Genomic DNA, 24,987 nt, shown 5'->3' with positions numbered 1-24,987 from the left:
AATCTGACCTATGATGCATAACTTGTCCTGGAGACAATTCTATGGAGAGAACCAAAGGCTGTAGGCTGGAAGCAGGACAATGAATGCTCTGTGCAAGTGCCTTCTGCAATTCTCCAGTCCTGCTGAAGTGCACTTCTCCCTGTACATCAGTAAGCATGCTGAGGCCAATGAAGTGATGTGGTATTCATAGAACAAGGCATGCACACTTGCTGGTATTGCTCCTCCTTTTAGATAGAGGAGATTCCCCATCTGGAGGTTTCCTGTAAGAAACAGTGTAAATTTGTACTATTCTATTATCTTTTGAGCTTGCTTTAATCACATGAAAGATTTTCACAAGTATTTAGAATCTGAAAAATTAGTCTTCTTGATCCTGTTTCATTCACTAGTGACTAAAAGAATTGTTTAGTAATCAGGCTTTTAAGAAGTGTTTAGTCATCTAAGACAGATAGGTACTTTAAATCAATCAGACTTAGACTGTAATTACAAGGACATTTCTTCTAGTAGCAGTGTCCTAATGGATATTTTTCTCTTCCTCTTTTTTCTCTGCCTCATTCTGCAAGTGCTGCCTTCTCCCGTGTGACAGTGAGATATATAGAAAGATTTTCTTTATTCTTTCACAGACTTTCAGAGTGGAAATCAGACTTAGAAGTAAACATCCAGGCTCCTCTATCTGCCTGGATAAGACTGGGACCTTTGAACCAAGAACCAGAATCACAGAACCACAACAGGAAGCGATGAAAAGCCAGCCCTACAATTTGTTCCACCCTTTTCCTGGAAAGCAGTAGCAAAAACAGTCACTGTCACTGCTGCTTTTCAAAGAAGAAAACCCATTGTTTTCGCTCCAAACATGCAGCTTTTAGAGGACAAAAAGAAAAAAGGAAATTATTGCCATTGTCTATTTAATTTAAGAGTTTGAAAGAGTTAGCAAGCAAGCCAAAATGGAAGTCTCTCTGGCCCTGCACCATGCATTCAACAATGACTTAATGTTGATTTTATCAAGGAATGCAAAATGAAGGGAGGAATATACTATTTGTACCAGAAAATATTTTTCATTTTCAAGCCTTTGCTGATCAAAGACTTCTTAAGTTGTGGGTGGGGCTATGAACTAATTAATTTTCAATAAATATGGCTTGCAAGCACTCATCTTTTTCTGTATGAATCTACTACTATGTGAAACACCCTACCACCTCATCTCTACTTCAGACTCTCAGAACATTCTCACCTGTTGTTTTGAACAAGTCACCTGCCAGCTTTATCTGGTGCCACCCAAAATCTGGTCCAGCATGACACAACAAAACCTAGGAAGGAGGCAGCATTTTTCCCATGGGGTTCAGGCAGAAGTTTGGTGCCTGGATGCTGAGGCCAAGCAAAGCTGTAAACATCTATGGCTGGCACTAGAGGAGCTTCCTGGTTACAGAAGATAAGGTGTTGTCTGAGTTGCAGCTACTTCCAGAACTAGGCAGATCCAAAGGTATAGTCAAGGCAGAGCGTAAAACTGTAAGTTTCAAGTACATAGGAAATGCATGAACTTTTCCCAATCAATTTGTGGGCCAAATTTTCACTCACCAATAAAGTCAATCATAAAAATCCTAGAGGAGCAGAAGGATGAAGTGTGGTATTATTATGTATCTTAATTTCATTTTTGTGCCCAGTTAAGACAGAATGGAAGGTACTCAGTTTATAAAATGTCATTTCTCTTTCAGTTTAGAAAATATTATGCTACCACATATAAAACTCTGTGAACTGAAGGACCAAATGAGTTACAATACCCTGTGAAAATCTTCACATTAGAATTTTACAGCCTTCTGGTTTTTGCCTTAAAAGAACAGAACTCGAGCCCAAGTATTTCTGATGGCAGAGATGCAAATGAATGTATAAAGATTTGGAAAAGGATTGAAATATAACTGTATGAAATATCCTATTAACTCTTGCCCTACATTTAACATTTTTGGAAATAATTTAAACTAAACTCTTGAAGCCTGCTGTCTATGTTGTCATTACAGATTTTTTACTTCAGTGGATTATGACTTTTGAAAATTCACCCCATCCCTGTTCAGCAGGGGATTAAACTACCATGGAATAAATTAAAATGGGTTAAAAATGTCTAACAGAGTTTTAAGACCCCTGTATTATGCCAGTATCACAGAGTGCTGCTAACTTTGAAATGAAAGTCTAGCTAGGTAAATAAATTTTGACAGGGATCTATTGTTCTTGTTCCACATTCCTGTAAGCCTTCTTTTATTAATATTAGCTTGCCATTTTCTGCATACATGTAGAAAGTAATATTAAATAAAATTAGATTTTATATGAAAGGCCACAGAGCAACATTTTAATCAAAATTTGCACTATGGTTTGCTTTTCATGTAACACACTGAAGAAAATATCCATTGCCATATGAGTAACCATATCTTCTGAAGAAAGTGAAAAATATTATAACATTACATATCCTGGTACTATATAATGGACAAGGCCACTGTGCACTATTAACATACTCTACTAATAGTGCTCATTTCCTACATGACGTTTCCAATAATCCAGTCAATGCAAAATTTAAATAAAATTAAACCACCCAAAGAGTTTGTTGCTCCTGTGTCTGATACTATATTTTTTCCAGAGCAAAGCATTAGAATGTTGATACAGCTGAGTCACTTTCCACACAGATATTCATGCTTGCTTCCTAGAAATCTGAATTTGAACAAAGATGTCATTTGAGGAGATTTAACTCCCACTGATGTTGGCAGAGTGCACATTGCCACACAAAGGAATTTTATATCTATATGAGATGCTGGGAGCGGTGGCAGGGGGTGGTGGAAGGGGCTCCCACAATTACAAGAAATTCTATAGCAAAAATACAAATTCCTTTCATCAGAATTCCCTGTTCTTTACCATGAGTTATTCATTGATTACAAACAGTTGAATACTTCAGGAAGGGCATTTTGAAAACATGGAGGAATCTGTTCCAACATTCAGAGTTTGACATATCCCTACTAGCTTTTATGCTAGCATATTTTATGCTTCATCTTCACCTTATGCCCTTGCTGCATACACATACTAACTTCTCAGAAGTTTTTTGTGATCTCAGAGAAGAAGGTTTTTCTCTCTTTGAATTCTAACCAGATACAGAAACATACTGCCTAACTGTGATTGTTTAATAGGTATTGATCATTCTTTTTTTTTTGTTCAGTGGTTATCAACAGCTATTAAAATTCATTTCTGAGGAGAGAGGTGTATTTCGTTAAAGTTGTTCTGGTAAAGAAGGGAAGCATTAAGCAGCTATTCCATTGCAAGTATATTCAATTGATTTTTATTGAGATTTTCTTGATGGTTTTGTCAAGGTCTGCTAATTCTTACAGGGGTATGCTCAGCGGTAAGCAGCATGTGGGCACCAGCTCTGTTAGGCAAGCCAAGTTCTGAGCATTGTTTTCCTGGCGAGGACATACACAAACATGCTGCAATGTTCCCAAAGTGCAAAGATGTCAAAGAAATATGGATTGGCCTGTTGGAAATCAGGAGACACCACATGTTACATATTTACAAGATCCAGGCAAAATTTAGTCTTGATCCAAATCTGAGCAGGACTCTGTCATCAGTGTACACTTGCTCAGTAAGGATGCAGGGAAACCAAGCAGCCTCAGTAAAAGTCTTAGCCACACTTGCCTGCAGAGCTGATCTTTATGTGACCCTGGACACTGCATTACCAGATTATTATGCCATTAAGAGGAGTAGAGCTACTGAGTACTGGAAGGCGATACCATAAACCAATTTCTCTACGTCCTATAAACTATAATATTCAATCTATATGGTGCTCCTTTGTGCTATCACTGAGCTTGCACAGACCTGTTTTGAGGTCTATGGTACCTTTCTGAGCTGATCCAGACAGATATTGTCAGGGAATTTACCACAGCCAAACAGAGTAGAATGCTCAACAGAAAATCAACACTGTTGCTGCCTGATAGTAGTCTTGTATTTTCTCCTGCAATAGCATCACACCTAATTAAAAATGAAAATTGATAGCCAGCAGGATTAATCAAATTCCATATGCAAATAGCTGGCTCATGAGAGCCATGGTCCAATTGCTAATACTATCACTAAGGTCATTAATTTAAATTGAGATGAGTTAAGAGTCCTTTGGGCATTGACACATAAGTTGAAGGAGGTTATTCATTGCTAAGTTTTTCACACTGTAACAAAAAACTTAGGAAGAGAATACATGAATATTGCCCCAGCATGCCAGCTTCTAGGATGAGCAGCACTGTCAACTTGGTCTATGAAGGCCATGAGTCTTCCCCTGAGTAGCTCTGATACATCAGTTTAAATCCTTATTCAGATGTACTGAAGCAAGTTAAATACAAGACAGCCCAAGGTCTACTAAATTTACATGTTTGGGATTATTTTATGCCTGCTGACTTTTGCTGAACACCTTCAAATAACAGAAAGACTTCTATTTTTTAAACAAGATTTGAGGACCAGTTTCATAAACCCTTCAGAGACTTTCTCAGCCTTCAGCCTTCATAAAAGGTCCAGACTCTTCCAATTAGCAAGAAGTATTAACTCAGCTCATAAAGCGAAATATTGCAGCAATTCTAATGCAAATACAAAGCATTTTCTGTTTACCAGCTCACCTCAAAGCTAGTTCCAGTGTCTTGATCTATCACTGCACTTCTTGACAGGGTGACTAGAGAAAATGGAGTCTTACAGGCAGATTATAATATAGTGCTACACATCTATGAGCTTTCTCCAAATGTTGATGGCAAAAATATTTTAAGTTGCATAGTAACAAAATGACTGCAGAGTAATAAAGTAGTGATGTTATTACATATCTTATCCTACATAAAGAATAAAAGCATAACATATATTACACTGACCTTGTATCCCAAGTACTTCTGAGGTATGTAAAAAAAATTCAATTAGTATATCAAAACAGGCTTAGACTACAGTGAGACCTGCAAATCTTGGTTGCCAGAGGCTTTTTCTAAATTTAAAGACACCATTGGAGTCTGGAAAATTAAGCTGGAATCCTTACAAGTTTGGGCTTCATTACTTACTCAAGATCCTGTTTTCATATTCTTAGAGTATAAAAATTCAGGTTTCAGGGACAATCAGGCATTCTTTGTCCAAAATCTGCTCAAATTAGGAAAAGAAGTGGAGTCTAAAAAATGGATAGACAAACACAAGTTTTCACATGAAGTTTCAGGAAGCCTTCATCTTTTTTGACTGATGGAGTCTGCTCTGCTTTGATCTGACAGTTCTAAACATCAACACCTTGACCACACTGAAATATTTGAGCCAATTCTCTCTGCATTTCCACTTGTGCAGTCTCCTGCATGAACAAGATTTCAGTGGAGTGATTCAGACAGGAATTAAGTGCTTTGCCTTTCATAGAATAAACATTTCACCAAGGACAGATCAAGATCACTGTTATATTCATCTGTCTGCCCAAAAATGCAAATAACTTTTTTACATTGTCTCATCCTTCTGTATCTTTGTGGCAGAGCAGCAGTACAAAACAATTTAACATTAGCAAGCAAATTTCATTTGTTACCTGCCAAATGCTGATACAAAAGATTAATATGAAAAAGCAATAATATCCCCAACTCTAAGGCAGAAGGTAACATGTCTTCATTATAATATCCTTGCTAACTAATATTCAATAAACTCATAAAAGCATTTAATTTAAATATAAATGCTTAGCAGTTTCATTTTTCAGGGAGCAAATGACAATCCTGCTTGTGTTTCTCCTGAATGTATTTTCAGAATAGACATCCTTTCCTAACCTCTAGTTACTGTTATATATTATTACTCTTACTGCAACACTCACAGACCTCCCTGTGGTCAGGGTTAAGGTATACTAGAAGCTAAACACATATAATCTCTGACCTAGAAAGATTTCTCACTGAAACAGATTTGACAAAGGCAAAGCTAAAAGAAGAAATATTAGTGATGTTCTAACTCAATTGCAGAGCTAAGAGCTAGTACAAATCTCTGGACTTCTCTTTCCCATGTCATATCCAGTATGCACCAATGAAAAGGCCAATTCCAATGATTACTTATACGTAATGCCACTTTAAAAAGGATGCAAGCTCAAGGAAACAAAGTCAGTTTTGGAGTCAGTTGTGTCATCAAGCCTGAAAATCATTTGTAGACCATTAGGTAGTCCCAATTTTCTACAGGAGCAAGAAAATCTGCCCTTGTTAATGAGAAATGTTTGATTTGTTCCTCTGCCAAAAAATGATAGTGAAAATAATCATACTCATGTCTTGTATGATTATTGTGTTGCAATGTCATTATAAAACAGCACCAAAAAAGAAATAAAATGGGACTCACAATTTGGAAGACTTTGTAATATGTCTTTCAAAATGTGAATGCCTTATCTTTCAGCAGCCAATCAACACCAGCTCTGGGTAGAACATAAGCTACCTAGTGAATAACAAGAACATTTCTCTATTGTTTCAAATTTACTATATAAAAATCTAATTATATAATTTTTATAAACTTAGAGGAAACCAGAAGAACTTTTTCAGGTCATTAGCTTTTTAGAGTGTTTTCTTTCTTAGTTTGCTCTATACATAACTGACAAGAGACTGTAGAACAGCAAAAAAAGTCCAACTGATACTTGTTATACAATATTTTAAGCTTTTTTATTCATCCATTAAAATTTTTTGTCCATTTATCTTATGGATTTTATTGCTAAAATATGGAAGGTCTTTTATCTAGTGTAATCCCGCAATATTCTTAGATGAATTAATAGAACAGATTTCCTGGTTATTTCAGAACAGCCTTTCCATGGAGAACAGCATGTACATATTTGCTCTAAAAGATATCATAGTTACAAGAAAGACATTCTATCACTCATGAGTTACAGGAGTATGAGAATACAAAGCTTTGGAATTTAAAGTTTTGCTATATCATGGTAGTAACCCTAGGCAAATGCCTGAAGCCTAACACCCAGCCCCAAACCCTTGCTCATTCCAAGTCCCTATCATACAACCTGTCACCTCATCCTAAGGTATTTGATGGCAAGAAAAAGAAGGGCAGGCCTTGTATGTATAATATCCACAATTTTTTCTATACTTTCTCTAAAACAACTTATGCACCTTAAATAGGATTGTGTACTTTCAGTAATGCAAAATCAGGTCTTTTTCTGGCTTCACTGACTACTGCTTAACTAATTTTTCAGCAGATCCATGTCAGATTAATCCAGCTGAGGATCAACCATGTATATTTAAAATTATCAAATAAAATCTTCCAGAGTTAAAATGCAGGTTATTCTGCATTCAGAGCTCTTCAAATAATTTTCAGCTTTATTTTAGGTCAAAAATATTATTTGGTATCACTCAGGGTAAAAGACAACCAAACAGAATACAAAAATCTCAGACAGAGAGGCTGAAACTTTCAGCTTGTCCTTGAGACCAAAAATGGCAGTAATTTTGGTTATGGGGAATGGCAGTAGAAGCTTCATGGCAGTTCTGCATGCCTGTTCAATTACTGTCCATTCTAATCAGATTGCTAACAAGGGATCATTAGGAGTTTGGTGTCTATGATGTAAAATATCTACTAGGAATTGAATTTTGATCATCACTTCATTTTACATCTGTTTCCCACTAACCAATGGAACAAAGATTGTTAATCACTCTTGACCTTTCCTGGACTCAAACTAGTAATTTAATTGCTAATCCTTACCGAGGGACTCCGAAGTACACTACAGAGCCCCCGAGGCATGCAGCTTGACCCTCTCTGTTCAACACTGGCTTTAACCAACAACATCATCAAGAGTACACTCATATTTGACAATGTTAATTGCAGCTTTGGCCAGAGTTTCCAGATGAAGTAGAAGAAACTGTCTAACTAGAAACATTAAAAATATCTGCTGAGCTCTAGGTGATTCTACATGAATCAAAAAAAGTCTCTCCAGCCAAGAAGACTTTGCAGCCAAGACAAATCTTGCAGACTCACACTACTGCACTGTCAATTTGCTCCTAAGAAATGCCCAGCTCCTGGCAATTAGAATTCTTAAGGGGCTGGTGAAAATCTGTTAGTTTTGGCTTGCTTCAAAATCTTCCCCCAGATGGTAATATAATTCCAAACCAGCTGAGATTCACTTTGTGTTGAATTTCATTCTAAAAAAGGATCATACAGAAAAAAAAAAAATAAAACAGGAACAAAAGCTTTTCCCCTCCTCAGATTCCAAGTTATAACATGAAGAATATTTTCTTTGAATCATTCTTCTGAGTACAATTAGGTTATTCTAAATTCACTATCTCCAAATCTAAATTTTCTCCATTATTATTTTCAAATCTGCATTCAATTACATATCAGAGTAACATTTGCTAATTAAGAGAGAAGAAACGTAGAGACAGTATGATTTATCATGCACTCAGGTCTTAATGCAAAGTTTAAAACCAGAAGAACACAAGCTTCTACCTGCACATTTTCTGCCATATTAAAATCACATTTAACTGATAATAATTTTCCTGTAAATACCAGTGCCTAATACTGTTACGGTTTGTCACACAGTTTCATGCCTCTTACATGTGTTTGTCAATATATATTGTTTTTTAACAGGATTGAGGGTCATATCTGCAACTAAGATTAGAACCACATTTCTGCTTTAAGCCTGACTAAAGATTTCTGTACTGCATTATGTTTACTTTTCTGTAATATTTAGAGGGCATTGCCATTGTAAAGTGGAATGCAGTGTGTACTGCCCTGAGATTGTACTGATTAGTATCTCAGACAGAAACACTAGCAAGGTCCCTCAAAGCAAACTGTGTGGACATGAAGTTGTGCAGATAATTAAATTCACCTATTAGTAGACCTTAACTGGGGCACCATTCAGCTCTGTGCTTACTGGTTCAAGAAATAGCTTGCACAGAGGTCTGTACTGAATTTTTTGTAATATCAGTGCCCTACTGTCTTCATTTTTATCCATTGAAAAATGTAGATCAGCCAAAATAAATACAAATTACTGTAATTGTTCACTGGAGGGAGTAATTTCCCATGAAAACGGAGTTCAGGCTTCACAGAGGAGCATGTTAAAGGTACCTCTCAGTTTTATGGGCTTCCGGCCACTTGGGTTGCACCTCAAGGGACAAAAAGAGAATGCTGGTTTTCTAGTATAAAAATGGAATCATTGACTGCACTTTACTGGAGTTACTCCTGGACTACACTATCGTAAACAGAAGTTCTGATCTGTTCCACACAGTTACTGAATAGCCCAGTCAATAGCGACTCATTAAATGAGTAATTGACATTTGTCAGGATTGAGAACACTTCCCATTTTCTGCTGTTTTGATCATACTAAGACAGGCCTACAAAGGTAACAAAAAATTATTTTTAAATAAATATTTTTGGGAGTTTAAGCCAAAAATTTAAAAACTCCCTTTGCTCTAAGATCTTGGCAAGAGACACATGCAAGTCCTCACAGAAAGCTGACTGAGAAGGTGTGTTGTGTTGAAAATACTTCTTTGACTAAGAATTTACAAACTTTCATTTAACAAATCACACACCAACTTTCTTAAGCATTTCAAAGAACCAGCAAAACACAAGAGCCATGAAAAGACTCAGGACTTTTGAACCATTCCCAGCCCTCTTTCTGTTGCTGCAGCTTCTCCAGGAAGGCAGCTTGCCAGCTTCCACAAACAAATCCCCAGCACGAGGGTACTGAGGTATTGGATGGAGGCAGTCAACAGGAACTTGTGGCCAACGTGCCAGGCCACCTGTTCTAGGGGGGATCAAGCCATGGAGAAGGGTTGAATTCAATTTCCTTAGCAATTCTCTTTACACAGCTTCCCAGCATTTATCAAATCTCTGCCACCTGGAGAAACTCTCTTTATGTCTGGCAGAGAGAGGGAACAATGAAACAGAATGTGTCTCCCCAGCCCCATGCCAGATTGACACTGGAAACCCCTAAGTAACTACTACAAATATTACAATGGAAATACACATTTTTCCTCTAAAGAATGAAGACATTCCTGGCAAACACAAAAAATAATAGCAAAAAAGTAGTCATTAATTTCTGTAAAAATTAATTAAAACTTCAGGGGACTGAATTAGTAAATCAGATGCAGTCCAAAGGGAAGTTTCTATCCATTGTTGTCTCATGTTATTTACCACATTAAAACTCAAAGGTTGCAGGAACTTAAAATTATTCACCACAAACTTATATTATTCTTCCTAGTATTATTATAGTCCAAGGTCAATGATCTCAGAAAATTATAACACCGACAAATACATATGAAAACCAATTTTTTTTCCTTTACTTCACAACATAGAGAACAATAAATATTTTATCCATAGTGGAGAAAAAAATTAAAATTATTCAATTCTAGTTTTGACCATGTATAAAATGTTACATTGATTTTATTATCTGTGGGAACACAAAATAAAAATAACATTCTTTTGAAATACTAAATTTTTCCTAAAGGTGTCTAAGAACTTTACAATAGAAGCAAATCAGTCAACTGCATTTGAATTATTAAATTATTGAAAGTTACATAATTTTCTCATGGCAAAATTTTTCTGAATATTGGTTTAACTGCAGAACTGCAAAATTACCAAAATGAATCCAAGAAGAATCAAGGATAGTTGTGTTGGATTTTCAGTGAGAGTAGTAATTAAAATGTGGCCCTGGCAGAAAAGAACAGGCAATAGAATTTTTTTTAAAGTAGAATCAATTTTAAGTTAATAAGTATTTGCTTTGGTTAAAAATTCAGGAAGTAATTGCAAGATTAAAAACAGAAAGTACATATAAGCACTAGCATATTTTGAAAGGAAATGTGTACATTTAAATACAAATTATTTTTTTGCCCCACTACACTACTGAATTTGGCATAATGAAAAATGAGACAAGACAGACAAGAATGCAAAGCTTCCCAGTCCATCACTGGCAAAGTCACAGAGAGGAATGAAGGTTTATACTTGGTGTGGACCCGAGTGACACTTTCTGGAGAAGCAAGCTTTTTATTCAGAAAAGGAACAGATGTTTTGGCAGATAGCATAGAAAGAATCCTGTCAGAGACTATAAACTAGGCTTGAACAGGGGAAAAAAGAGTCTGGAAAAAATGTGAAGTATAAAACAAAAGAACCAAAATGACATGGATAAAATAGAAATGCAGAAAAAAGACAAGGGCTTTGTTAAAATTGAAAAGAGAAAGTAAATGTGTTCAACTCTTTGTAACTTTGGAAGAAGTTTTAAGGCAAAAAAAATGAAACTTATCTCTCTTCCACTGACACAGCTCATTGCAGCATGACACTGGGAGATTAATTTTATAGCTCCAGACAGAAATCAAATAAAAGGAAGAGTCAATGCCCTTTTTAAGCATCAGTAGAGAAAGATCACAAGTACACAGCCAATATTAAAATGCAGCCAAGGTTTATGGCCAACATTTAAGTAGATTTGTACTGGAAGAACAAAAAATAACCAACTGTGTAAATGGAGATGGGCATACTACCACCTCACCTGCTCTGCACCCAGAAGTTTTCGTCTTTCATTTCTTAGCAGTAAAGAAGCCCCTTGTGAACCAAATAAATATGTTTAAGAAGACTTGAAACTCAAATTCACCAAGCCATTTCCTGTAAATACCTTCAGTCTTCATAAAAGGAGCTTTGTCAAGAAATTCTCAGTTTAGTCCATCTGCAGCTGCTGGACAACATTCTAAAAAACCCTCTCTAATCTCCAAGAATAGCCTTTTCTGAAAAAATATACCCTGGTATAAAGGTATCCAAGGCATCTATGCACGGCTCCTTCCTGCCATCTGCTAAGAATGGAGAACCAGCCAAAGATACTGTGGCACATCTTGGTACAGGCATCCAAGTGGGAAAAAATGTGGCCATACAGAAGTTGCACTGCCAGCTAGCTGTGTATCTCTCTACCTCTGATGGCACTGATACCTGAGCAAGTAATCACAAAAGACTCAGGTACTGTGTGTCAGCTGTTTCACAGTTAGAGCCAACACACCTATCATTACCATGATGTAAATCCAAGGCGTTTGAAGACCACTTGTGAATAAACAACAACCAAAAGTCGTCACAGGGGAAAAAAAGCAAGAGCATGGATTTTTTTTATTAGAGAATACTCAAATTTACATTTTAAATTCCACTGCAATAAGCCTCTTACATCCAAAAATGACACTGCCTGTCCTGGAGGGATGCAGCTTAAGGTGAAAATATCTGAAAGACTTAACTTAATGTTTAGATCTTGTCCCAAATCACTGTTTCTATGAGGAAAGACCCATACAGTAACAATCATTTGGATTGTAACCCCTATATTAAGTCATTAAAGAGGTGCTGTTTCTCATACAGCAAGACACAGAATATCTCTTTAAAAACAAGAAACCATGAAAAAATTTACAGTCAGAAAAATATACAAGGAAAAACTGCAAGGAAATGAATACAAAGTCCCAGTAAAACTGACAGGAAGAAATAAGAAGGTTTATCTGGATAGAAAATTGACCGTATAAACACTTTGCATTCCATATATATTTCCATCAGGGCTTTCCATTTAAAATGTTCTCAGTCTGCAGTCAAAACCAGATTTTCCTGTCTGATGGACATGAAAGCTCAAATTCAACTCTGCAAATTAACTATGTTCTTTCCGCTTCATACATCAACTATTAGAAGCAACGTTATTTCTGGAACTGTATCTTAGCTTACAATTTGATGATTATGGTACATCAGGGAGAAGAGAATGCACCTTGCTCTGCCACAGCTACATTTTTATTGACTCCACAGTACTGAATTGGGAAATTTCTTTTTGTCAGCAAACTAAGCAGGTCTGACTTGGAAGATTTAAAGGCTGCAGATCTGGCATCTGCGATCAGTTGATGCCTGCAATGACAATGGGATGGCAGAAAGAATTTGCTTAGTCTGGGAAGCTACTGCAACTATTTACAACAGAAACACTAAGGGATAATAGTGTACCAGACTTTTGCCATCATTTTCTCTAGGCAGAATGTGTTTCTTCATAAAAGGGGAGATTTTCTGCACTCTCACCTCCAACCCACCTCAGCATTTGCAGCCTGTTATTCATTACTGAACAACAATACAAAGTAATCTCCCCAATGGTTCCCAGTGAGTCTGTAGATTTTGGGTTTTGTGATATATGATCCATCCTCCTTGGTAAAGTCTCTAAGCTCCCGGTTTAGACCTTCAGACTCCAGAACCATGAAACATAATATTAAGTTCTCTGAGCTTGCACTTTCATTAATTCTCTGAGGCCTTTAGCAAGATATTTCCTCATCTACCACTGAAAATTTCTCAAAATCTTCTTTGACTCTGAAAACTGGGTTTCTCTCTCCTAAGGAACAAATTCTTTGCTGGTGATGTCTGATTAAAAGTCTATCTCCGTTATTCTGTAAAGAGGAAACAATAGAAATCATTTCTTACTGAAGGAAAATCCACGAGTCCAAAATTTCTGAGGAGAGAGGGATTGATCAAAACAATTAACTTTGATAGACTTTGGTCTTAGGTCATCAATCAGCACTGTTAAGAACTTTGGATCTTGTAAGAGGTATTGTACTGGAAAAACAGAGAGAAAAAATATAATCTTGACATTTCCACTAGACAAGAAAAACTCAGGGGATGTACTCACAGCCGTTCCAGAGTTGCTAGATTGTAACAACCAGCTTTATATTTAAATAGAGCAGGTCAATGACAAATTAAATATGGAACTAATGACATTTTGTTCATCACTAAGTTTTATGACTGATTGTTGCCATAACTAGTGGCATACACGTTTTTATTTTCATTTTAGAAATAAGTGCTGTGGCTAAAATAAACACAGATCTTTATGCTTTCCTCTCCAGAATTATTAGACCATATATTTTTATATGGACATCTTCTGTATATCAAGATCTAACTAGAAGATTAAAAATTACACAGACAATAGAAATTTTGGTATCACAGATTTTGTGATTTTTTATAGCAGGCTAAAATAATTTATATTCAATGCAGTATTTATTGAATTTTAATGTTCCTTTGGGCTTTTGCAGTTATAACATAAGTAATTGTGTAAAAAAATAGTTATATGCTTATAATTCTTTCATTTAGATCATCCTCCTGATTAATGTTAATTTGCATGTGACTCTGGGGTGTTTGCTTTTTCTTGTTCCTCCTACAATTCTCTTACATTTTTCACCCTCTATGTAGAAAGGAGTTTGCTGGACTCGCTTCCTGAGCTATCCCAAGTTAAGGTGAATTACTTTACTTACCTGTATCAAAATGTCAAATCCTACACAAATTCTACTTTTTGCTGTTTTACTCACTTATGCTCCCCATTTGTGTCGCTCTAGTAAGTGAAAATTAGCAGTACATTGATCCTCACAAAATGGCTGAAGTAATTTGCTTTCATTTGTTTTTTTTATTACCTGGTAACTCCAGAACTCTTTCATCTCCTGAAGATAATCACCTTCCCCTATCCAAATAAGATTAAGGTCTCAGTGGTTGCTGCAGCTGCTGCTGACCAAAATTGAACTAAATCTGGCACCAACACTACTGCGGATCTGATGTGTGCAGAGCCTTCTTAGTGTCACTGAACCCCCAGAACACTTCAAGGAGTCACCAGCTCTGAAAAGGAAGTCCCAGAAACATATACATGCAAAAAGATGCTGGCTGGCTAGAAAAGCTTTTAAAAGTCTGGCCTGTCATTTAGACTGTGCTATAAACAAAGCTTCTTAAAATCATCAGCATTTACATGCCTTTCTTCCTCTCCCCAGTTCACTTTTAATCTGAGACAACTACTTAAAACAATTAAATTATTTCCCTTTCTGAGTTATGCCTGTAAACAAATACCTTTCTGAAAATGAATGTTTAGCTGTCACTGTCCTCAAGAGCAGAAGTGATCCCTAAATATCATTAATTTCCTGTCGGTTTCTGCTCACCACTTTTAAGTCTACCAGTATTTTCTGTTATAATATGATTTTGCCTCTGCTTGCATAGGTTCTTGGGTTTCTCATTTCTGGGACAGACTCCATCTGCCCCTGAAGTTTTGCTAATCTTTAAACATTCTAATATCCTGATCATCTGTTCAGGTACGGTCTTGATTTCCCTCAGTATTTCTTCTTCCTCTCGTAGGAAATTTACAGCCATTTCCAGCATCTGTCACCCACTCACTTGTGAATGTTAAGGCATATCATTAATTTAATGTTTAAAAGTTCTGTCCATTAATTATGTTAGCTTCTTACTCCAGCTACCTTTATGGACTTCCCATGCAAAGTATGTTAACATTCCTTCACAAAACAGCTCAGCATGTCTTTTCTCATGTTGATTTTTCTATAGGATTAGGCTTCCCACAAAGAATATGTATTTGCCTTCCTCTTCTATAAAAGCTAAAATAGAAATCCATTGTGTGCACCATTTTTTTTTTTCAAATCTCCCATTAACTACCTGGTCTCAACTGTGACATGTACTGATTGCTTTGATCATCTGTATTAAACCCCTGAATTTCACTGAACCTTTTTTTCTGCAAGCATTTTAATATAATCACTTTTGAAACTGAACTTTAAATTGTTAGGATTATTTTAAAAATCAGAGTAACCAGACCTGAAGCTTTTGAAAAAATGTAAAGGGATGGCTTAAGTATATCTTCAAGAAAACCAAGCAGAAGTTTCTAATGCTATGACTACTCAGGCTGTATTTTTCTATGTATTTACTTTTTAACTTTCCTCATTGCCCTCATTCAGACAAAAAATATTTAGCTTTCCATACTAGAAAAGAGGAACAATCTACACACTGACACAACTTTCTTTCAACACCAAACAGTACTTGTATTTTAAATATAAAACTTATCACGTGTTCCTTAGAAAGTTAGATCACATTTACTTGTAAACAAGTCAATGTCCAATGCAATATATTTCAGCCTAATTTTTTTATTTCTGCATAGCACCTTTAATGAGTGCCCATTGATGTTCACCCACAAAAGTCTCCTCCACACTGTCATGATCCACTTTAAATTCTATCCATCATAACATCTGTTCATCTGTTTAACTCAGATCCCCTCGCACAGGATGTAATGGAACAAAAGTGCCAGCCTTTTTGACCAATGTCTGTTTATTATTTTCTAAATAATCAGATATAAGCTATTTGCCTTCACCTTCAAATTCTTCTTTATTTTCATCCTACCTATCATCTCCAATGAGCTCTGTCTCCAGTTAGACCATAAAGTTGGCTTCCATTACCCATTTGTCAGATATTTTTAAACAAGCTCCTCTGTGATTTTTTCCAAGCATCTGCCACACAACCTCATTATCTTCCTTCAAATCCCTCATTAAAACTCTCTTGCTGTGATGCCTACAAAAAAACATGAGAAAATGTTTAAGCTAATAATGTACTGAGACGCTTTCTCTCATACTGACCAACATTGCCTCATTGTTTGCTTGTGCTCCTTCAGCTGTCTCAATACATGTGTTGTCTCTTACATTTAAATCATAACCTCCCCATGTGGTCCTGGTTTATGACTTAGAGCTCATTGGTGTTGATAATAAAAATAAGAATCAGAAGAAAGGCTTTTCCCCTCATTATACTTTGCTGGCTCCTGCAAACATGTTCACACTTCTCTTTTGTGTTAGTTTCTAGCAAGTAATTATAAAAAGCACCTCTAATATAGTCTCAAAGTCCTCTCTGCCTTTTCAGAGGGGAACACCCAACTGAAGGACTAATTCATTCTCAATTCAAAAAAAGTATTTGAAAAGGGGAACTATGGGTAAGAGGGAAAACCTAGTGTTTCAGCACACTTTTTCCATAAAGGAGGGAGAAGTTCAACTCTGTTTTCTCTCCATTTTGTCTCTGCCCCTTAAAACAGTACAAATAGGATTCATTTCAAGGGAAGGATGAGGTCTTTCTTGGGAATTAGCAATTTCCTTTCTTCCTTCCCTAACTGCCATTGTTTGCTGGGTACAGCCCAAGTCCTGCTGCTTGTGAAGGCACTGACTCCTGTTCTGGCACTTCTCATGGAAAGGATTTTCCTTCAGAATGGGAAAGAATTATTTTTCCACAGATAATAGAGAACAGAACGAAAAGTGAATGTTTTTCTCATCACACATTTCACAGTCTTTCAGTTCAGCATTATTTTCATTCTCTGATCTCAAAGTTATTTGAAATCTTCCTTAATACATGCACCCAAGCATCTCTGCACCTGCACTAAAAGGAGTTATTTCTAACAACTGAACCTCCTCTGCATGGATCTCAGAGTTACAGTGAGGGCTGATGTTTCCACTTTGGCTTTTAAGTCCTCTATGTATATAACATGTTCTTAGCCACTGAGTTTTTCCCTTTGCATCTTGTCTCTTTTTATCCTTTTTAGCAGATTGATGCAACACTCATAGGAATGACCTCTATTCACAAGGATAGATATTTTCCTGGTTTATCATTGCAAATACTACATAGAGGTGTAGAAATTGGTTTAGACAGACACAATTCAATAATGTGCCCAGAAGATATCTGTCGATCAGCTGGAGAACTTTAGCACCTATCCAACAAAAGATACACATGCAAGAAAAATATATAAATTTATACACCTACCAAATTTCCCACAGACACCAGTAAATCACAGCAATTGCTGTGATTTTGAGATGCAAGCAGTCAGTTTTGACATCTGTATGTTCTATACAGACAAGACCACACAAAGTCATGGGGTTTGTATTGCTCAAATGACTTAGGACTTTGGGAAAGCTCGATACCAAATGTTTCCTGTGTTTCCATTTTTTTAACACAAAACAACAACAATGCAAGCTACAAAATTATATCAGTTATGCTCATGAATGACACAACTCTGCATCAAATCCTTTTATTCAATCTGAGTTATGGGAAAATGATTTAATTATGAAAATTGAATCAGTCATAGAGTTCATTAATCCCATAACACATCCACAGGAGGTAAGCATGGAACTGCAGTGCACGCACTGGGCAGAGCCAGAGGCTATTCTAGCACAGAAACAGTTTGGAGACAACATGGAGCAGGTGTAATCTTCACCTCTTCAGGAAGCATTTCAGAATTGCAGCTGTGGAGTTTCTTTGTGCTCCTAGGGGAGTGAGAGAGCTCCATGCTGTTAGCATAATCACGCTCTACAAAGGCATCAAATGCAAATGTACTGTCCCCCCTTTGATTTCATGTTGACAACATTGTGTCATGGCTGATCAACTAGTCTCCATTTAATTGTAATTTCTTATCTCAAGAGAAATTCAACTCTTTGCAACTTTCACATCAGAAACCTGTTGGAAAAATAATAATAAAAAATGCAGCTGAACAGGAAACTGTTTTCTATAGAAAAAAAAAAAACCACCACAAAAACCCCCAAACACCTTAGTACATAATCTTCTAGAATTTCTCTGCCTGTTTCTGGTTTTCTTCAGTTGGTTTTGATCACTTTTCTAATATCACTTCCAACATATCTCATGCCAATATCAACTTCAATCTTTTTCCAAATTCAAAAAGACACCTTTAGCTGAAATCATGCTCTGATTTAGCAAGCAATGACCTTACAAGACAGCATGATGGACAATGTAAGTGAGCTGAGGAAATTTTAATTAACAAGAGATTAAGATATTAGAACTTGGTTTAGATTATTTGTGTAATGCTATGAATTAAAAAAAAACTTAATCAAAAAAGAAAAAGTAATAATGTGATCATGTAACAAATGAAATTAGGGAGGAGAATCAATTACCTGATCTACAGTCTATGGATCCAATTTGAAGTTATGCACCATTTACAAAGATCTTCTGAATAATTCACCCAGGGGAAAAAAGTTCAAAAAGTGCTGCTCAATAAAGCACAGAGCTTTACAGTTCATTTAAGCCATGTTTCTTTATGCACAAGTACCCATATCTCCATTATGCATCCAAGGCTGGACAACCACAAAACAAGGTGGACTGTGACAGAAAGAGACATGACCAGTTCCAGCATATAGCTCTCATTTAGTTGAGGAAAACGAAAATGGGTATAAAATGTCAAACTGCCTGATGTACCCTAACTTAAAATAAATGCTCATTACCTTTGATGGTTTTATCCTGAGTTTTAATGCAATAGAAGTTAAGGATAAAGAGGATAAGAAAAAAATGTAACCACTTAAAGAAATTTCCCAAGGAAATATATTTATGCTGGATCTGAGACATATAGCTAGAAAGTTTTGTGGCCCCACATATCTTACCAACATCTTTTAATTATCTGCAAGGTAACATCACCAGTAAAGGCTTTTATCACTCATATTTCAAAGTAAGTAATTGATAGCAAACCTACAGATAATTAGACAATATAAATCCAATAGGACAGTTCAGTAAGTTGGGCAAAAGCATCATAAGGGATTTTTAAAGCCTCAAAAAACCCATATATTTTATGAACAAGGAATTTTCAGAATCTTACACCACCCCATGATTGACAACACCTGGAACCACTGGATAAAGAGGAGATTTCAGTCAGCTGAAAGTTCCCATCACCTTGGCATCTTTAGAAATATTTAGTAAAATGAAAATTTCACAGAAAAATGTAGTAATGTTATTTTGTATATTTGACAATGTCCTAACGACTGTAAGAACATACTGTCCCAATCTGCTGTCTACATTTCAAGAGAAATGTTGATAACTTGTGCTCGGTTGACAGAAGAACCTTCATCATGCATAGCAGATCAGATCTCCTCATAGCTAAATACTCCAAGTGCTCAATACTTTTACAAAAGATTAGGAATTATTTCATCTACAGCTTAAAATAATGTGTATTGGAAACAGAAATTCAATAATGGCTTCTCTGATCTACAGCAAAAAACAATTTTAAGGAGTCATCCCCAAAACTTTAAAAAAAATAACATTAAAACAATATTAATAAAATCCATCAGATCTGGAAAAAAATAGGAATTAGAAATGTGGCACATCTGATCTTATATAGGCCAAAAGTTCCCCAAACTCTTATAGCCCAAGCAAAGCAGAATAGTGCACACATGCCAGACTTCTCAGAGATAAGATACATAGAAATAGAGAAGGATCTGCATTCACAATGAAAGAAAGACTACAAGACATGAAATGGGAACAGTTAAAATACATTATCAACAGAACTACCTTTGAAGCCATTAGTGGAAAAACATTCAATTAAGATTAAAAGGAGATAGCTCAGTATTGACTTCAGCAATATATCTACTTTCACTGAAGAAAAATAAAGATTATTAGATGATGAATGCACTGAATATCTTCAACAGCAGTAAGACAGCTTACAGTTTCTGCTGTTTTAGTGCCAGAAATAAAGATGTTTAAAAAATGGAAATAATGTAAGTGTTTTGTGATATTGAAACTAGATTACTTTAAACAGATTTTATGAAGTGCCTTTGCAGAGTACAGCATTTTCTGCTACAAGTACTCACCAACACTAGTGAAGGGCACAGATGGAGGAGTTACTATTAGCTAGACTGACTAAGACAGAAGTCTTTGCCTCTTGGCATCAAAAATCTGGAGGGAGGTAGCAATAACTCATATGACTGTCTCATAAGAGATTCATAAGAAAAAAAATTACATAGTAGAGAAAACAGAATATATGAGCACATAGAGAAGACATCGTCTTTAGACAATTCAAATTATGCACAAAAATGGGAAGTATTGATTCAGGGAAAAAAATCTGGAGTCTGCTATATTAAATTGCAGATGTGTTGACAGCAAAAAGAGGACATTTGGAAAACAAAGAGCACAAAAGCAGAGCTCCCAAAACACATCCAAATGTAAATGAACAACTTTGACCTAATATGTAACACGGCCAGGGTGCCACTGTAATCAATATAATCAGAAACTACAGAATGTGAAAAGGCTGAAAAAGAAACTGCAAATCTACAAAGAAAATACAAAACTTCAAGGAAAGAATGAATCAGAACAAATTTACTAAAAACATATGTATCCTTCATGACTTCAGGACACATTTAACTGCACAAAGAGTACTGTGTTCAGTCGTGAATCCTAGGTTCAGGGGGGCAATCCATCTGGGGGAAGTCCCCTGGAGCACCATGAAAAAGTCTATTGTGTAAAGCAAATGGTACATGCGACTAAAGAAAGTGGGTTCAGTATAGAGAAAAGTGTAAGGAAGGACCTTATTGTCAGATTTGTACTACCTAAAAGGGAGATGTAAAGATGGATACAGGCTTTCCTAGGCAATTTTGTATGCAAACAAGAAATAAAGAGAAATTCCTGTTAAACATGGTGAGAACATGAGTGTGATCAAATATGGTAACCACTGGTTGAGAGACTGTAACACATTTATTTACAACACTGGACTAAACACAGTCCTGATCAATCTGATTACCTTGAAACTTAGCTCTGCTACAAGGAAAACATTGCGGTAAATGACTTCTAGAAGGCAAAAACAAAATACAAAATGTAGCTTATGTAAACCCTCCCTCAGATCAAAATGAGTAACAAAATTCAATGTTAAAGACAGACTGAAAACAATAAGCTGTATTGAAAAACCAGTTCCAAAATCTAAGAGTTAATTGATAGTGAGAAGTAGGAGAATTTTAATAAGACTTTAGGTGGGAAACTGAGAGTCAGAGGGAATTATTGGCTGATTATTAGCAGAGATATGAGAGTATATAGAAAAAACAAGGAAGTTGGTTTAAAAAGACTGACCATTACTGTTCCCTAAAGACTGTAGCTACAAAGCCTAACCTTTTAGTATCCAGTGGCATAAGAAATTTTGCTTTCCAAGTTTTTCTTTCAAAGCTATTTCATACCTTGACTGCATTAGGCCTGGAAGTTCAGAGAAGGAAGGAATATTTTGTGAAAAGCATTCCCCCACTGGAAAATGGATTTTTATAGCCATTGTTGTTTCTCTGCAGGGGTTCATTCAAGTGTGAATTTGTTGTTTAGTTATACCAGTTCCTATCCCCCATTTCCCTAGGGGCTTTTGGTGTGTTAGGTGAAATACATTATATTCTGGGAAATTCAAATACAAAATTCAGAGTTTTCAGTGGTTCTTTGGGGGAGATACTTACTACAGTGTGATGATGAGTATTGGTAAGTTGTACATTTGTTCCTCAGGCAAGAGTGGACCTTTTCAGAGTATTATAGTTTATAGATAATTTTCTTCCAATGACTGAGTTTAAGGAGCCTGAGACTGTTCAAAAATTTTGCAGGGGTATCAATGCATGAAGAAAAGAATAACAATAATAAGAAAGTCTGATAAAATATAAAACAGAAAAAAATCTTATTACAAGGAATGGAAATAGAAAAATATGGTAGGAGTGCTTAGACAAGTCCACTAAAGAAAATGAAAAGGCCAACAACAAATGGCCACCTTCCAGGCAGCTGAGCCAAATTTTAAAGAGATTCAAGAGGCAATCAGAGCCCTTAGGAATAACAAGCACCAGGTGTCAACAGTGTTGCTGCTGAAATGTTAAAAACAAGAAGCTGTGATCTTAGAGACCTTATCTATATTTTTCCATATGGAGGTCTGTGAAAAAGCTAAGGGAATTGAAGAAAGCAGGCATATTTCTAATTTCAAAAAGGAAGACAAAATGTAAAGAGACAGTCTGCTTTCTCTATTTATTATGATTCATAGAATCCTAGCTTTAACACTTTTATATAGATTTTGCCCTTAGAGGCAGCAAACAATAGGAGAATGCAAGTGTTTCCAGGCATATATAACATTCCATAAATCTCATCTCTATGTATCAGATGTTTTCAATGCTTCAGTGGCAAAGAAAAATTGCAGTATGATCAGCATACATATTTAAATAGATTTTAAGGTCTATGTGATACCATTCTCCAACATGGTCTTTGTAATGCTAAGAAAGAGATGCCTAATAAAATAATTAGGGTAGGCCAGTTGTCTTTACATGACTGAAATTTAGACTAAGGAGTTAGAAATTCCTCAGCATTTTGTATATAGTATTATGAAAGGCAAATATGTGTGGAAAAAAAATCTGGCATGAGTCTGTAGAGAGATTATTACACAGGGTAGAAAAAAATTAGGTCTCAAGAAAATTCAGTAGCAGATCATACAGTCAGAATTCTGGGAAAATATTCTAGTTAAAAATTTCAGTATACTGTTCTTATACCAGTATTGGATAACCACACAAAATGCTGACCAAGGAGGAGGCAGAAAAAATATGGCAAGCATTACTGAGAATCTGTAATGTCAAGGTGATAAAAAAGAAGAAATGAGAATCTGAACTTAGTTCATCAAAGTGATATAACAGTTCACCTTCTTCACTGCCGTTGATTGTTTCATGAGTACAATTTCAATAGACACCCAGAATAAGTATAAACTCAGTAGTGAGGTTTTTTTATTCATTGAGCAAGAGTGTTATATTGGGTATTTATGGCCTGTCCTTAACAATACCTTGTTGAAGGTAAGTTTCTGAATTATTGTTAGACTTGATACTGTTACATTAAAATATCGTGATGCTTAATTGCAATATTCAAATGCAAGATACCACAGTATTTTTTCTGTTTTGTTTTAATTTAATAAAAACTACCTACTTCAATCATTTCTGATCTCCCTTTTGCTTTCAATGACCATTTCATGCCCTTCCTCTTTATCTAGTAATTATTGCTCTAGGCAATTGCTAGATCCAGTTACAGTGAGTTCATTATCAGGTTTGATTTGAAGATTCGCATTGTTTTTCAAAATCATCAGCAAAAGAATCATCTCATATCTTATTGGAGATTAGCACATCTTTCTAGAGAATGCATCTTATTCTTGTCCCTTTTTAATATACAATTTCTAATAAGAGTAAAGCTGCGTATTGGCATCTCTGAGCCAAAAGAAGGATAAATAGGTCATTGACCTTGGAAGAGAATCACATGCAGAATTCAAGGCTATCATGTAACATTTCATCATTATGAGATTTTATTCAAGAGGCAAAGTTTGCCCCCGCTCTCTTTTCATGGATCATTAATTGCTTTTTAATCAAGAAAAATTAGCTGAAGATAGTGTCATTTAGCTACAGCTATATAATGATCTTTATAAATGTCTCCTGAATACAGTGTCAAAACTGAAAGATCTCCCCAACAGTTCTTTTATTTATTTGTTATTTCTGTCTACTTTAATATCTGGCTACTGTGTTAGGAAAAGTACAACTAAATATTACAGCTGAGGAAAGAATTGAAATATTTTTTGAAATAAAATAAAACTCACCTTCTTCTAGTTCTTTCTTAAGACAAATATTGAACGTATAGATCAATTTATAGAATGCCATAAAATTCAAAAAATAGTTTTTATCGGGCCAAAATGAAGAAATAAAATCAGAATCCAGTTGTGTTGTAAATAAGGTTTTTCTAATTCTTCAGTATTCAAATAAGAAATCATTCAATTAAATCTCCTCTTCAAAAACTATATACTTTCAGAAATTTTGTTTTAGATTCACATCTAAAAACATAAATTTTATTACACAGACAAAAATAGTCTGTACCTGCAAATGAAGAGTGCCATTTATGTACAAAGACTAAATGACTTTCTTGAAGAAAATCAACCCAGAGGCAACAGGATTTTCTATTTAAATTGGCTATTTCTGAATAAAAGTGTGATTTTGGGAGTATTTATTCAAACATTCAGTGTATAGTAATGATGCTAAGACAGAAGTCATTCAAAGCTTGAAACAAAATTCCTCTGTTCATCCAAAGATTTGTTTTGTTTTCATTTAGAGAGTAAAATTTTCCCTCCACCTAAATCTTAAATTCAAAGGTCTGATCCAAATTCATAAACACAGTATAAATTATGCAGATGTACTGTTATGTCACCCAATAACATCATCACTGCACTATTAGTGCAATCGGAATTTTAGGAAAGATTGCCTAATTTTCACAGCATCTGCTGCCAACTACTTGAATTTTAAAAAAAAAACATAGTGAAAGTATAATATATGTAGAATTTTTACATGTGTTTTTATGACAACACCTTCTTTTGTTTAATGTTTAACTTTGTAATTTCACTATATTGACAAAGATTTGTGATTTAGTAGTATCTCCAGTTGTACCTAGTAACAATTCTATCTGAATTGTGAAGAGTAACCACTTGTCTGTCAC

General features: G+C 35.6%; 1 protein-coding gene across 3 annotated transcripts in view; it reads right to left on the bottom strand.

Moving 5' to 3' along the window:
• The window catches only part of NXPH1 (neurexophilin 1), a 138,165-nt gene that overhangs the window by 10,833 nt on the left and 102,345 nt on the right, over positions 1–24,987 (bottom strand). The gene's annotated exons all lie outside the window — the stretch shown is intronic.

This window comes from Passer domesticus, chromosome 1 (genome assembly GCF_036417665.1).
Source record: "Passer domesticus isolate bPasDom1 chromosome 1, bPasDom1.hap1, whole genome shotgun sequence".
NCBI lineage: Eukaryota > Metazoa > Chordata > Aves > Passeriformes > Passeridae > Passer > Passer domesticus.
Note: the sequence above shows the minus strand (reverse complement) of the source record. Positions and strands in the feature narration are given on the sequence as shown.